The 17,283-nt window shown below is 38.6% G+C and overlaps 1 pseudogene; it reads left to right on the forward strand.

Moving 5' to 3' along the window:
• Window positions 1–4,390: 4,390 nt before the first annotated feature.
• Window positions 4,391–6,671, forward strand: LOC138930001 (52 kDa repressor of the inhibitor of the protein kinase pseudogene; annotated as a pseudogene).
• The last annotated feature ends 10,612 nt before the right edge of the window (window positions 6,672–17,283 follow it).

The following is a 17,283-nucleotide window of genomic DNA, read 5'->3' on the forward strand; positions in this document are numbered from 1 at the left end:
TCAGAAATCTTCCAGCAAACAAAAGCCCAGGTCCAGACATCTTCACAGCTGAATTCTACCAAAAATTTAGAGAAGAGCTAACACCTATCCTACTCAAACTCTTCCAGAAAATTGCAGAGGAAGGTAAACTTCCAAACACATTCTGAGGCCACCGTCACCCTAATGCCAAAACCTAACAAAGATGTCACAACAAAAGAAAACTACAGGCCAATATCACTCATGAACATAGATGCAAAAATCCTTAACAAAATTCTAGCAATCAGAATCTAACAACACATTAAAAAGATCATACACCATGACCAAGTGGACTTTATCCCACGAATGCAAGGTTCTTCAATATCTGCAAATTGGTCAATGTAATTCACCACATTAAAAAATTGAAAAAAAAAGCCATATGATTATCTCAATAGATGCAGAGAAAGCCTTTGACAAAATTCAACATCCATTTATGATAAAAAAAAAAAAAACTCTCCAGAAAGCAGGAATAGAAGGAACATACCTCAACATAATAAAAGCTATATTTGACAAACCCACCACAAACATTATCTTCAGTGGTGAAAAATTGAAAGCATTTCCCCTAAAGTCAGGAACAAGACAAGGGTGCCCACTTTCACCACTACTATTCAAATTTTGGAAGTTTTGGCAACAGCAATCAGAGCAGAAAAAGAAATCAAAGGAATCCAAATTGAAAAAGAAGAAGTAAAACTCTCACTGCTTGCAGATGATATGAATCTCTACATAGAAAACCCTAAAGACTCTACCAGAAAATTACTAGAGTTAATCAATGAATATAGTAAAGTTGCAGGATATAAAATCAATACACAAAAATAAATAAATAAATAAAATCAATACACAGAAATCCCTTGCATTCCTATACACTAATAATGAGAAAATAGAGAAATTAAGGAAACAATTCCATTCACCATTGCAACAAAAATAATAAAATACTTAGGAATATATCTACCTAAAGAAACTAAAGAAGGACCTATATATAGAAAACCATAAAACACTGATGAAAGAATTCAAAGAGGACACTAAGATGGAGAAATATACCATGTTCATGGATCAGAAGAATCAATATAGTGAAAATGAGTATACTACCCAAAGCAAATTATACATTCAATGTAATCCTTATCAAGCTACAAACGATATTTTTCACAGGACTAGAGCAAATAATTTCACAATTTGTATGGAAATACAAAAACTCTCTAATTGCCAAAGCAATCTTGAGACAGAAGAATGGAACTGAAGGAAACAACCTGCCTGACTTCAGGCTCTACTACAAAGCCAGTCATCAAGATAGTATGGTACTGGCAAAAACACTGAAATATAGATCAACGGAAAAAAAATAGAAAGCCCAGAGATAAATCCACACACCTATGGACACCTTATCTTTAACAAAGGAGGTAAGAATATACAATGGATTAAAGATAATCTCTTTAATAAGTGGTGCTAGGAAAACTGGTCAACCACTTGCAAAAGAATGAAACTAGAACACTTTCTAACACCATAAACAAAATTAAACTCAAAATGGATTAAAGATCTAAATGTAAGACCAGAAACTATAAAACTCCTAGAGGAGAACATAGGCAAAACACTCTCAGACATACATCACTGCAGGATCCTCTATGACCCACCTCCCAGAATATTGGAAATAAAAGCAAAAATAAACAAATGGGATCTAATTAAACATAAAAGCTTCTGCACAACAAAGGAAACTATAAGCAAGGTGAAAAGACAGCCTTCAGAATGGGAGAAAATAATAACAAATGAAGCAACTGACAAACAACTCATCTCAAAAATATACAAGCAACTTATGCAGCTCAATTCCAGAAAAATAAATGACCCAGTCAAAAAATGGGCCAAAGAACTAAACAGACATTTCTCCAAAGAAGACATACAGATGGCTAACAAACACATGAAAAAATGCTCAACATCACTCATTTTCAGAGAAATGCAAATCAAAACCACAATGAGGTACCATTTCATGCCAGTCAGAATGACTGTGATCCAAACGTCTACAAGCAATAAATGCTGGAGAGGGTGTGGAGAAAAGGGAACCCTCTTACACTGTTGATGGGAATGCAACCTAGTACAGCCACTATGGAGAACAGTGTGGAGATTCCTTAAAAAACCGGAAATAGAACTGCCTTATGACCCAGCAATCCCACTGCTGGGCATACATACCGAGGAAACCAGAATTGAAAGAGACACGTGTACCCCAATGTTCATTGCAGCACTGTTTAAAAAAGCCAGGACATGGAAGCAACCTAGATGTCCATGAGCAGATGAATGGATAAGAAAGCTGTGGTACATATACACAATGGAGTATTACTCAGCCGTTAAAAAGAATACATTTGAATCAGTTCTAATGAGGTGGACTAAACTGGAGCCTATTATACAGAGTGAAGTAAGCCAGAAAGAAACACACCAATACAGTATACTAATGCTTAAATATAGAATTTAGAAAGATGGTAATGATAACCCTGTATGTGAGACAGCAAAAGAGACACAGATGTATGGAACAGACTTTTGGACTCTGTGGGAGAGGGAGAGGGTGGGATGATTTGGGAGAATGGCATTGAAATATGTATAATATCATATATGAAATGAATTGCCAGCCCAGGTTGAATGGATGATACTGCATGCTTGGGGCTGGTGCACTGAGATGACCCAGAGGGATGGTATGAGGAGGGAGGAGGGAGGGGATTTCAGGATGGGGAACACGTATATACCTGTGGCGGATTCATGTTGATGTATGGCAATACCAATACAATATTGTAAAGTAAATAATAATAATAATAAATAAAATAAACCAAAAAAATTAAATCAAGAAAATTTTATAAAGCATTCAGAGGGTATGCATGCTTGTAAATACATTCATGTTATAAAGAAACAGAGGTTAATTACTTTAAATTTCATTGAAAATAATTGTTTTTTTTTTAATGTCTTTTAAGATTAATTGTATCTTCTAGTTATTGATTGTGTCTTTTATGGGCTGGTTGCTATTTATACCTTTAATAGAAAAGTCTAACCCATTCCTCTTATTTAAAAGTTGAGTGTCTTTAGCACCTCATATAAAATAATTGTGTGATATGAAAAAATATATAATTTTGCCAGGACAAATATTTGAAGTATGAACAAATCTGGAACAACTCTGAAGATATCAAAAGTGATGCAATCATTTTATAAATATATAAATATTTTAGATTGAAAAAATAAATGAATAATATACACCCCCCCCAAAAAAAAGACATCTACAAGTAGTTATTTTGCTTTCCTGATGGCTCAGATAGTAAAGAACCCGCCTGCCAATTGGGACTATCACCTGGAGTTGGAAATGGCAACCTACTTCAGTATTCTTGCCTGGGAAATCCCATGGATAGAGAAGTCTGGCAGGCTGCAGTCTATAGGATGCCAAAGAGTTGGACATGACAGCACACACACAAATATGCAGATTTTTCAGATACTGTTGATCTGGTTGACAAAATTCTTAGCAATTTACTCCAAGTTTGCTTAAAGTTTGTTCTAAAAATGTATGTTTAATTTTTCATATGGTTTTTATAAATCTTTTAATGCAATCATTTGACTTTTTCTTATTTAGTCTGTAAATATGATGTTTCACATAAAATTGATTTTCAAATATTAAGCAAGCACTGTAATTCTGAAATAAATCTTACTTATTCATGATGTATTATCCTTTTTATATACTGGCAGATTCTATTTGCTAAAGCTTTGTCAAATATTTTTCTGTCTATATTCCTAAATATTTGTAGTCTTTTTTTTTTTCTTTTAGTATATATATTTTTTTCTGGTTTGGTAACTGGTTAATGTCAACCTCAGGGAACATGCTGGGACATGCTGGAGAGTAGTCCCTCCTCTTATACAGGCAATTTTTTTAAAATTGGCATTATTTCTTCATTAGATATTTGGTAGAATTCCCCAGTGAAGCTGTATGTGGCTGGTGTTTTTATCTATTTTCATCTTTGTAAAAATATTTGTAAGAGCAGTTTTAAAATTAAGCTTATAACAAAATTCAGAGGAATGCACAGGAATTTCCCACATATATTCTGACCCCCTAAATGCAAAGCCCCGCCCCCCCCCGCCATTTATCGGTATCACTCACCAGAATTGTTTATTTTTTTAAAACAAGAATGAATTTCCGCTAATAGTGTAGTAATGTGTGGGCTATTGTAACGGTAAAGACACAGCATAAAGGATTTGTCAAATCTTACAGAACTTTACAGGCTTAAAAGAGAACATTACCCAGCTAACTGGCCCTCACGGGCCGGCCGGCTGGCCTGGCTCCCCTCCCTGGCCCCGACGGGCGGGCGGGCTGGATTGAGGAGGCGGGGAGGGGAGGGCTGGGTTGGCCGGCGGGCAGACAACTATGCCGAACTTCTGCGCGGACCCCAACTGCACGTGGACCTGGCCTTCTTCAGGTTCCCACGGGATCCGGCCAGATGCCAGAAGTGGCTGGAGAACTGTAGGAGAGCAGACTTAGGAGATAAAACACCTGATCAACTAAATAAACATTATTGATTGTGTTCCAAACACTTTGAAACTTCTATGATTTGCAGAACTAGTCCTTATAAGACAGTTCTCCGAGATAATGCCATACCAACAATATTCAATTTTACCAGCTATTTGAATAATCCACATAGTAGACACAGAAAACGAATAAAAGAACTGAGTGAAGATGAAATCAGGACACTGAAACAGAAAAAAAAAAAAAAATTGATGAAACTTCTGAACAGGAACCAAAACATAAGGAAATATACAACAGCAATGCTCAGAATCCCAGTGCAGAAGAAGGGGGTGAAGAGCAGGATGAAGACATTTTACCTTTAACTCTTGAAGAGAAGGAAAACAAAGAATATTTAAAATCTTTATTTGAAATTTTGATTCTTATGGGAAAAGAAAACATACCTCTGGATGGACATAAAGCTGATGAAATCCCAGAAGGTCTTTTTACTCCTGATAACTTTCAAGCACTGATAGAATGCCGGATTAATTCTGGTGAAGGGATTCTGAGGAAGCGCTTTGAGACAACAGCAGTTAACACATTGTTCTGTTCCAAAACACAGCAGAAACAGATGCTGGAGATCTTGGAGAGCTGCATTCTGGAAGAAACCCTCAGGGAAGTAAGATATTCTCACTTTTTTTCCATCATCACTGATGATGTGGTGGACATAGCAGGGGAAGAGCACCTGCCTGTGTTCGTGAGGTTTGTCGATGAAGCTCACAACCTGAGAGAGGAATTTGTAGGCTTCCTGCCTTATGAAGCTGATACAGAAATTTTGGCTGTTAAATTTCACACTAAAATAACTGAGAAATGGGTATTAAACATGCAGTACTGTCATGGCCAGGTTTACATTGTATCTAGTGGATTTTCATCCAAAATGAAAGTTGTTGCTTCTAGACTTTTAGAGAAATATCCCCAAGCTATCTACACACTCTGCTCTTCCTGTGCCTTAAATATGTGGTTGGCAAAATCAGTGCCTGTTATGGGAGTATCTGTTGCATTAGGAACAATTGAGGAAGTTTGCTCTTTTTTTCATCGATCACCACAACTGCTTTTAGAGATTGAAAATGTAATTTCTGTCCTCTTTCAGAACAATGAAGAAAGGAGCAAAGAACTGAAGGAAATTAGACATTCTCAGTGAACAGGCAGGCATGATGTTTTTGAAATCTTAGTGGACCTCCTACAAGAACTTGTTTTATGTTTAGATGGTATAAATAGTGACACAAATGTTAGATGGAATAACTGTATAGCTGGCCAAGCATTTGTGCTCTGTAGTGTGGTAACAGATTTTGATTTCATTGTTACCACTGTTGTTCTTAAAAATGTTTTATCTTTTACAAGAGCTTTTGGGAAAAATCTTCGGGGTAAACCTCTGATGTCTTTTTTGCAGCCAGTAGCTTGACTGCAGTGCTACATTCACTAAATGAAGTGATGGAAAATATTGAAGTTTATCATGAATTTTCGTTTGAGGAAGCCACAAATTTGGCAACCAAACTTGATATTCAGATGAAACTCTCAGGGAAATTTTGCAGAGCTCGGCACAGTAACCTGGAATCTCAGTTAACCTCTGAGAGTTACTATAAAGAAACTCTAAGTGTTCCAACTGTGGAACACATTATTCAGGAACTGAAAGATATATTCTCAGAATAGCACCTCAAAGGGCTTAAATGCTTATCCATGATACCCTCTGTCATGGGACAGCTCAAATTCAATACATCAGAGGAGCACCATGCTGACATGTACCGAAGTGACTTACCTAATCCTGACACACTCTCTGCTGAGCTGCATTGTTGGAGAATCAAATGGAAACACAGAGGGAAAGATATGGAACTTCCATCCACTATTTATGAAGTCTTTCATCTACCAGACATCAAGTTTTTCCCTAATGTTTATGCATTGCTGAAAGTTCTATGTATTCTTCCTGTGATGAAAGTTGAGAATGAACACTATGAAAATGGGCAAAAGATCTCAAAGCATACTTGAGGAACACTTTGACAAATCAAAGATCAAGTAACTTGGCTTTGCTTAACATAAATTTTGATATAAAACACGATTTGGATTTTTAATGGTGGATACATATGTCAAACTGTTTACAAGTAAGTCAGAGCTTCCTACAGATAATTCAGGGACCATTGAAAATACCTAAGAGACTTTTAACCTAGACTTTCTCTGATATTTGATATTCAAAAAAATGTAAGAAATTTAAAAATATCTTACAGAAAAGTTGTAAGGGTAGGCTGCTTAATCACTGAATATCTTGACCTGTAGGCCTCCCATTGAGTACATTAGTCATTGATAATCTGTCTGTTTAAATGGCCTGTTTGAATGCCCATGCTTTGGAGACCTAACTGTTCTTCCAGAAGATAGCATTGAAAGTATCATATTACAGTGTTATGTGATCTCTGCTAATGGCACTTTGGAATTGTTTTAGTTAAGTGATTTTAGACATTACGTTTATCACTATGGATCAAATTGTCAGGTATTAAGTTATCAGATCTTTGAAAAAATAAAATTAGAGGAGGTATGGGAGAAAGGAATGCATTTTGTAAAATGTTACAGTGAAGCTCATGACTGACTTTTACATAATAGGAGTTATAAGTATGCTATTAAAAATCTGGAAAGGACAGTTAAGAAAATTATCAGACTATAAGAGAAACGTGTTAGCTTGTCCAACAAGGATTTCAGTGTAGATTTTCTCTTTATCAAATGAAGTTAAAGCAACAAGTTAAAATTTGAATGGAAGAGCCTGCCATTGTTGTTCCACATCTGGTATTGCTGTTTACATTCCTTTATTGAGCCTACGTCTTTGTAAGCTTTTTGGCAGGTATGTGTTGAACACTTCAGTTTCGTGGTCAAGAAAGGATCAGAGGCCATGGATACTGACAGCTCATTTGTCTGTTTTCTTCTGGCTTTTTCCATGACTGTATCTACTGCCTCATCTTGATTTACAAGCAAAGCCTAGAAAGTCTACAAAAATAAGTGTTTTGTAGTATATCTAGGAATAATACAGAAAATATTAATATTATTTTTGGTGAAGAAAATCAATTTTGTATAGTTTATTCCAACCTAAATAAAATGTGAATTTTGTGTAAAAAAAAAAGAGAACATTAATGTATGTAAATTTTGAAAGTCATTTGGGAGGTTGAAGAATCCCAAAATGAAATATATAATGTGACCAAAAAATCTAATGTATTACGGATATATGAAGCAACCTCACTGAAGGAGGATAACTAGAAGAATAAGCTAATCTACTTTGGAGATGAATAGATTCTTTAAGACTAAAGACAAAAGGAACTGTACATAAGAACAGCACTGTATTTGATAAAGTTGGTCCCCATTCTGATACATGTAGTGATTCTGAAACCACCTTACATGTATACTTCAACTCAACAATTAAGTAAATGGATGGTTGATGGTGGATTTCTCAATGTTGGAGCAATAACTTGTGTGCATGCTTGCTAAGTTGCTTCAGTCATGTCCGACTCTTTGTGACCCTATGAACTGTAACCCAAAGGCTCCTTTGTCCATGGGATTCTCCAGGCAAGAAGACTTGGGGATCCTGTAGGGGATCTTCCTGACTCAGAGATTGAACCTGCATCTCTTATGTCTCCTGCATTGGCAAGCAGGTTCTTTGCCACTAGCACCACCTGGGAGCAGTAAGTTACCAGTAAGTAAGGGAAGAAAGCTGGGATGATCCAGGTAATAAAGATTATGGTTGGAGATACTAGTGTGAACTATGCTTAGCTTAATGTATATGCACATGTTTACATAGCAATGTGTGTGGTGTGTGTGTGTGTGTGTGTTTGTGTGTGAAAGATTGAAGATGGGAGGAGAAGGCAATGACAGAGGATGAGATGGTTGGATGGCATCACCGACTCAATGATCATGAATTTGAGTAAACTCTGGGAGTTGGTGATGGACAGGGAGGCCTGGCATGCTGCAGTCCATGAGGTCGCAAAGAGTCAGACACGACTGAGCAACTGAACTGAACTGAGATACACACACACACACACACACACACACACACACGGGTTATTATACACAGTTAAGCATTCTTGTTTTGTCAGCTAAAGGCCCTTGAAGCCTTTGGTAGCAATGAGTACATCCATTGCCTAGATCTTGAACTGGTACAGAGAATATACAAGATGAACTTGGGATATGTTATAGTTGCAAAAGTAAAGTACGTGCTAATAAAAAAAAAAAAAAACATAAGCACAATGAATGATGGAGGTATGTCAGAGACACAGGAGCCAACTGAAATGGCTAAAGCTGGAAGAGTTTCAGAAACTAATAAATTATTACTGAATTATACCCGAAAGTATAAAATAAATACTCATCAGTCTATGTTTACATAAATAAATGGTTGAATAAATAAATTTGGCAGAGAAAAGACAAATATTTCATGCAGAATAGTTCCAAATAATTTATGTAATCCACCTGTAAGAATTATCTAATCCACCTGTAAGAATTTGGCCATAACTCCATATTCTTTAAATGTAAGTTGTGACTTTCTTCTGAAGATTGCAGCATATAAAGGGAGGAAAAAAAAGGAGTAATTTTACAGTGGAGAAAACATACAAACACTACATCAGCCAGGTGACCAATGTCAACATCAACATTTAGTCATGTTGCTAGTATGTGCCCATGATATGATGTGATGAGAATGGCACTTTACCTCTGTGGTCAAACTCCCCAGAACATAAAACATCAGAAAAATACCAATTGAAGGACATTTTACAAAGTATTAATACTTAACTAGTACTCCTCAAAACTGTTAAGGTTATCTAAAACAAGAAAGATCCAAGAAACTGTCACAACCACAAAAAGCCTAAGAAGGATGATTAGTAAATTCAACGTAGAATGCTGAAGGGATTCTAGAGCAGAAAATGGACACTAGGAAAAACTGAGGAAATGTGGGTGAAGTATGAACTTACATTAATAATAATGTATCAATACTGGTTCATTAATTTTGACAACATAGCATACTAAACTCAATACTTAGTATGATGTGTTTAAAAATGACAAAGATCCCATTGTTGCTTGGATGAAGGAAGGAGTCACCAGAGAGAAAAATGGAAGCAGGTCCAGTTAGGTTGCAAAGGATCTCAGAAGGGTAAAAACATGGAGATTTTCATAAAAGGAGGTGAAGTCTGTGCAGCCAGGTTCCTCTGGGTGTCACACGTGGTTTAGTTGGGGGTAGAGAGCAGAGGTATGGAGATGGTGGAAGATGAGTCCAGCATAGATAGGAGCCAGCCTGCAGAGACGGCTCTGTCCTAGAGCTGAAGGGGCCCTGCTGAAGAGGAGGAGTCTCCAATAACATAGGTTTCCCTTTGAGCTACAGAAGGTGATACTCTCAACTAGAATGGAGTATAACCAGAGGGATAAGATCAGTTCTAGAACTGTTGTGTGTGGGGTCTTAGAAGGTCACCCCTCTCCCCTGAGTGCAAGTGGCTCAAGTGGCTGCAATGGCGGGTGCACTAAGTGCAAGTGGCTGCGACGGCATTAAGCGTGGCCAAGAGGAGCTATCCCATGTCCGAGGTCAGGGGCAGTGACCGAGAGTGCCAGGCTACGAAGGTACAGGAAAGGCCGAGAGGAGCCACCCCCGGTCCGAAGTCAGGGGTGACGGACTGGAGCAGCCACCCTGTGTACGAGGCCAGGGTCGGTGGCCAGGAGGAGCCACACTGGGTCCGAGGTCAGGAGCGATGGTCTGGAAGAGCCAACCCAGGTCCAAGGACAAGGGCAGTGGCCGGGAGGAGCAACCCCGGGCCTGAGGCAAGGGAGGAGCAACCTGCGTCCAAAGAGTGGTGGCTGCGCTGGTGCAGGAGGGCCTAGAGGAGCTATTCCACGTTGAAAGTTAGGAAGGGTGGTGGTGAGGAGATAGCCCTCGTCCAAGGTAAGGAGCAGCAGCTGTGCTTTGCTAGAGCAGCCATGAAGAAATACCCCACACCCAAGGTAAGAGAAACCCAAGTAAGATGATAGGTGTTTCAAGAGGGCATCAGAGGGCAGACACACTGAAACCATACTCACAGAAAACTAGTCAATCTAATCACACTAGGACCACAGCCTTGTCTAACTCAATGAAACTAAGCCATGCCTGCGGGGCAATCCAAGACAGGCGGGTCATGGTGGAGAGGTCTGACAGAATGTGCCCACTGGAGAAGGAAATGGCAAGCCACTTCAGTATTCTTGCCTTGAGAACCTCATGAACAGTATGAAAAGGCAAAATGATAGAATACTGAAAAAGGAACTCCCCAAGTCAGTAGGTGCCCAATATGCTACTGGAGATCAGTGGAGAAATAACTCCAGAAAGAATGAAGGGATGGAACCAAAGCAAAAACAACACCCAGCTGTGGATGTGACTGCTGATAGAAGCAAGGTCCGATGCTGTAAAGAACAATATTGCATAGGAACCTGGAATGTCAGGTCCATGAATCAAGGCAAATTGGGAGTGGTCAAACAGGAGATGGTAAGGGTGAACGTCGACATTCTAGGAATCAGAGAACTAAAATGGACTGGAATGGGTGAATTTAACTCAGATGACCATTATATCTACTACAGCGGGCAGGAAACCCTGAGAAGAAATGGAGTAGCCATGATGGTCAACAAAAGAGTCTGAAATGCAGTAATTGGATGCAATCTCAAAAATTACAAAATGATCTCTGTTTCCAAGGCAAACCATTCAATATCACGGTAATCCAAGTCTAAGCCCCAACCAGCATTGCTGAAGAAGCTGAAGTTGAATGGTTAAGACCTTGTAGAACTAACACCCCCCAAAACTGTCCTTTTCATTATAGGGGACTGGAATGCAAAAGTAGGAAGTCAAGAAACACCTGGAGTAACAGGCAAATTTGGCCTTGGAATGCGGAATGAAGCAGGGCAAAGACTAATAGAGTTTTTCCGAGAACATGCACTGGTCATAGCAAACACCCTCTTCCAACAACACAAGAGAAGACTCTACACATGGACATCACCAGATGGTCAACACTGAAATCAGATTGATTATATTCTTTGCAGCCAAAGATGGAGAAGCTCTATAGAGTCAGCAAAAACAAGACCAGGAGCTGACTGTGGCTCAGATCATGAACTCCTTATTGCCAAATTCAGACTCAAATTGAAGAAAGTAGGGAAAACCGCTAGACCATTCAGGTATGACCTAAATCAAGTCCCTTATGATTATACAGTGGAAGTGAGTAATAGATTGAAGGGCTTAGTTCTGATAGATAGAGTGCCTGATGAACTACGGAATGAGGTTCATGACATTGTACAGGAGACAGGGATCAATACCATCTCCATGGAAAAGAAATGCAATAAAATCAAAATGGCTGTATGGGGAGGCCTTACAAATAGCTGTGGAAAGAAGGGAAGCGAAAAGCAAAGGAGAAAAGGAAAGATAAAAGCATCTGAATGCAGAGTTCCAGAGAATAGCAAGAAGAGATAAGAAAGCCTTTTTCAGAGATCAATGCAAAGAAATAGAGGAAAACAACAGAATGGGAAAGACTAGAGATCTCTTCAAGAAAATTAGAGATACCAAGGGAATATTTCATGCAAAGATGGGCTCGATAAAGGACAGAAATGGTATGGACCTAACAGAAGCAGAAGATATTAAGAAGAGGTGGCAAGAATACATAGAAGAACTGTACAAAAAAGATCTTCATGATCCAGATAATCATGATGGTGTGATCACTCATCTAGAGCCACACATCCTGGAATGTGAGGTCAAGTGGGCCTTAGAAAGCATCACTATGAACAAAGTTAGTGGGTGTGATGGAATTCCGGTGGAACTATTTCAAATCCTGAAAGATAATGTTGTGAAAGTGCTGCACTCAATATGCCAGCAAATTTGGAAAACTCAGCAGTGGCCACAGGACTGGAAAAGGTCCGTTTTCATTCCAATCCCAAAGAAAGGCAATGCCAGAGAATGCTCAAACTACTGCACAATTGCACTCATCTCACATGCTAGTAAAGTAATGCTCAAAATTCTCCAAGCCAGGCTTCAACAATACGTGAACCGTGAACTTTCTGATGTTCCAGCTGGTTTAGAAAAGGCAGAGGAACCAGAGATCAAATTGCCAATATCCTCTTGATCATGGAAAAAGCAAGAGAGATCCAGAAAAACATCTATTTCTGCTTTATTGTGGACGCCAAAGCCTTTGACTGTGTGGATCACAATAAATTGTGGAAAATTCTGAAAGAGATGGGAATACCAGACCATCTGACCTGCCTTTTGTGAAGCAACAGTTAGAACTGGACATGGAACAACAGAATGGTTCCAAATAGGAAAAGGAGTACATCAAGGCTGTATATTGTCACCCTGCTTATTTAACTTCTATGCAGAGTCCATCATAAGAAACGCTGGATTGGAGGAAACACAAGGTGAAATCAAGATTGCCTGGAGAAATATCAATAGCCTCAAATATGCAGATGACACCACCCTTATGGCAGAAAGTGAAGAGGAACTAAAAAGCCTCTTGATGAAAATGAAAGAGGAGAGTGAAAAAGTTGGCTTAAAGCTCAACATTTAGAAAATGAAGATCATGGCATCTGGTCCCATCACTTCATGGGAAATAGGTGGGGAAACAGTGGAAACAGTGTCAGACTTAATTTTGGGGGGGCTCCAAAATCACTGCAGATGGTGATTGCAGCCATGAAATTAAAAGATGCTTACTCCTTGGAAGAAATTTATGACCAACCTAGATAATATATTGAAAAACAGAGACATTACTTTGCCGACTAAGGTCCATCCAGTCAAGGCTACGGTTTTTCCTGTGGTCATGTATGGATGTGAGAGTTGGACTGTGAAGAAGACTGAGCACCAAAGAATTGATGCTTTTGAACTGTGGTGTTGGAGAAGTCTCTTGAGAGTCACTTGGACTGCAAGTGGATCCAACCAGTCCATTCTGAAGGAGATCAGCCCTGGGATTTCTTTGGAAGGAATGATGCTAAAGCTGAAACTCCAGTGCTTTGGCCACCTCATGCAAAGGGTTGACTCACGGGAAAAGACTCTGATGCTGGGAGGGATTGGGGGCAGGAGGAGAAGGGGACAACAGAGGATGAGATGGCTGATGGCATCACTGACTCGATGGACGTGAGTCTGAATGTACTCCAGGAGTTGGTGATGGACAGGGAGGCCTGGTGTGCTGCAATCCATAGGGTCGCAAAGGGTCGGACATAACTGAGCAACTGAAGTGAACTGAATGCAAACCCAGATATTTTACTTCTGAGTATTATGCTAAGTAAAATAAGTCTGTCACAAAAAGGGAGATTTGCATGATTCCACTTATATCAGGTATCTAAAGTGATAAAGCCATTAAAATAGATGGAATAGTGGTTGGCAAAGGCCAAGAGAGGAGGGGAAATGGAGAGTTGCTATTCAATGGGTGTAGAGTTTCAGTTGTGAGAGATGAAAACATTCGAGTTTTTTTTACAATAGTGTATATTCAGTTAACAATACGGTATTGGACACTTATAAATTGTTAAGAGAGATTTATAAAATGTGGGTTTTGTACAATAAAAATGTAAATATGGTTTAATTCATTTTAATTTAAAAATGAATACATGTGCTGTTATTTTTTACCCTAGAATGACATGTTACTGTGTTTTCAAAGTAAGTAAAGAATGAAAGTGAAAGTGTTAGTTGCTCAGTCGTGTCTGAATCTTTGTGACCCCAAGGACTGCAAACGGTCAGTCTCTTCTGTCCAAGGGATTCTCGAGGCAAGAATACTGGAGTGGGTTGCTGTTTCCTTTTCAAGGGAATCTTCCCAGCCCAGGAATTGTACCCTGGTCTCCTGCATTGCAGGTGGATTCTTTACCAATTGACCCACCAGATAAGACCATAGGCAGTCTGAAATCAGTCATTCAATTTTTTTACCTGTTTGAGTATGAGTATGAATATATATGAATACTATTTGAATATGAGTATGTATGTGTATGAGTCATATACTAGATTAGCTTCTATATGTAATGATAAAAGGCCCAGTACCTACCCTGAAAGACTATAATCCTAGTGGGGAAGACACATAAGAAAAAGATAGCACCATGTGGTAAGTAATGTGAGGAGGGATGCAGGATGCATTGGGGATGAAGAGAAGGACATCCAGACCAGATTTAGGAAACAACGGGGAATGCTTTCCAGAGGAGGTGATACTTGAATCTGAAATGATGAACATTTTCAGGTGGAAAGCCATAGAACAGAATGCTAGACAGTGGGGACAACATTTGTGAAAGCACAGAGGTGTGAAATGCCATTAGTGATCTGGTGAACTATAATCTGTGTCAGAGAGAGTGTAGAGAATGTGTCTAGAGATACATAGGAAATGGGTTGATTATGGAAAACTAAGAAAGATTGATAGTTTTTTTCTACAGGGATAACTTCTGAGCATAATAGCTAGAAATTATGACCTAGTCTGAGAAACACTGAAGTAAAGATGCCTATGTGTATGACACATCTAGGAAATCATAGTTACATATCTCAGTACCATGTAAATAGAATTAATTTTCCCCAAGCACAGGGTTATAATAAGGAGACTTAATTTTACCTCTGTGCCTTGTGGAAGGAGCTCAGAATGCTCACTGAATATGAGCAGGACTAAGAAATGAACACAGAGCCACAATGGAAAATTTTTATAAGAGAAATGAAAGTGTGCTGCCTAGACAAAATCAGATGGTGATTTGTGCTAGTTACCAGTGAGTATTTTGGAAAGGAAAAGCAGAAAAAAAAATGATTAAGTGAAACAGAAGTAGAAAAATGTTATGACAAAGATGAAAACAGAATGATTAGAATGCAAGTTAAGATAGAAAATAATTGTAAAATACTATCAGGCAAGTTTAGGAGAGGAGGCAACAGGGACTCAAAGAGCTAAAAAAGATAGTAATGACATGTAAAGATGGAAGTCATGGGTGGATACATTCATTCTTGGTGAAGAAATAGAGAACTGCTGGATATCATACAAAGATACGTTTGCTAAGCTGATAAGAAATAAATAACAAAATTCATGTTACACCAAAATAGACAACCAGAGTAAGACAGTCATTTAAAAATTGTTTTGTGATATGTGTCTAAGGGCAGAATTACTTCCTTAATTCAGGTATTGAGTTGAAATCATGTTAGAATAATTAGACATATACTCTATTATAATTATTTCATGCTTGATCAATACCCTGTGTTCTGTGGAAGAGAATATATATCAATGTGTTTGAGTCAAACATATCAATGAAACATTTGAACATCATTGATCAAGATTGTAAGTTTGAAGTTTAAAAAAAAATCTCTCTGTAAGCAAAGAAAATTTCAATTGTACAGTGTTAGATGTGTCTGTGTTGTGTTTTAATTGCTTCAGTTGTGTCTAATTCTTTGTGACTCCATGGAATGTAGCTGGCTAGGCTCCTCTGTCCATGAAATTCTACAGGCAAGAATATTGGAGTGGGTTGCCATTCCCTTCTCCAGGGGATCTTCCTGACCCAGGGATTGAACCTGGGTCTCTTGCATTGCAGGCAGATTTTTTACCATCAAAGTAAATATGAAAAACGATTGTTGAAACATAAACTGTGATAGAATACTACTAATAATAGATTTAATTACATTGTAAGAAGTGTTTGGTTTTATTTACTCTTCTCTCAAAATCATTTTCCCCTTAGATTTAAGATTAAACTCAGACTGAAACATTACATGTAAATCAATATACAGTAATTTCAAAGTTATGTCTAACATTTTATGGACATATGATTCGAGTATTAGTAAATATGTATGCTTAGTTGCTCAGTTGTGCATGACTCTGCAATCCCATGGAATGTAGCCTGCCAGGCTCTTCTGTTCATGGGGATTCTCCAGGCAAGAATACTGAAATGGGTTGTCATGCCCTCCTCCAGGGGATCTTCCCAAATCAGGGATCAAACCCAGGTCTCTTGCATTGCAGGAGGATTCTTTACCGACTAAGCCACCAGGGAAGCCCATAAGTAAATATCCTACTGCTTAATAGTATCATGTTTTGCTGTTGTTCAGTCCCTAAGTTGTGTCTGACTCTTTGCGACTCCATGGACTGTAGCACACCAGTCTTCCCTGTCCTTCACTATCTCCTGGAGTTTGCTCAAACTCATATCCATTGAGTCAGGGATGCCACCCAACCATCTCATCCTGTCTTTCCCTTCTCCTCCTTCCCTCAGTCTTTCCCAGCATCAGAGTCTTTTCCAATGAGTTGGTTCTTCGCATCAGGTAGCCAAAGTATTGGAGCTTCAGCTTCAGCATCAGTCTTTCCAATCAATATTCAGAATTGATTTCCTTTAGGATTGACTGCTTTGAAAATTTCCTTGCATTCCAAGGGAATCTCAAGAGGCTTCTCCAACACCACAATTTGAAACCATCAATTCTTCAGTGCTCAGTCATCTTTATGGTCCAACTCTCATATCTGTACATGACTACTGGAAAAAGTATAGCTTTGACTATAGGGTCATTGTCAGCAAAGTGATGTCTGCTTTTTAATGTTATCTAGGTTAGTCATAGCTTTCCTTCCAAGGAGCAAACGTCTTTTAATTTCATGGCTGCACTCACCATCTGCAGTGATTTTGGAGCCCAAGAAAAGGAAATATGTCACTATCTCCATGTTTTCTCTTTCTATTTGCCATGAAGTGATGGGTCTGGATGCCATGATCTTCGTTTTCGGAAAGTTGAGTTTTAAACCAGCTCTACTCTTTTACCCTTGGCAAGAGGTTTTTCAGTTCTTCATTTTCTGCCTTTAGAATGATATCATCTGCATATCTGAGGT

This window comes from Ovis canadensis, chromosome X (genome assembly GCF_042477335.2).
Source record: "Ovis canadensis isolate MfBH-ARS-UI-01 breed Bighorn chromosome X, ARS-UI_OviCan_v2, whole genome shotgun sequence".
NCBI lineage: Eukaryota > Metazoa > Chordata > Mammalia > Artiodactyla > Bovidae > Ovis > Ovis canadensis.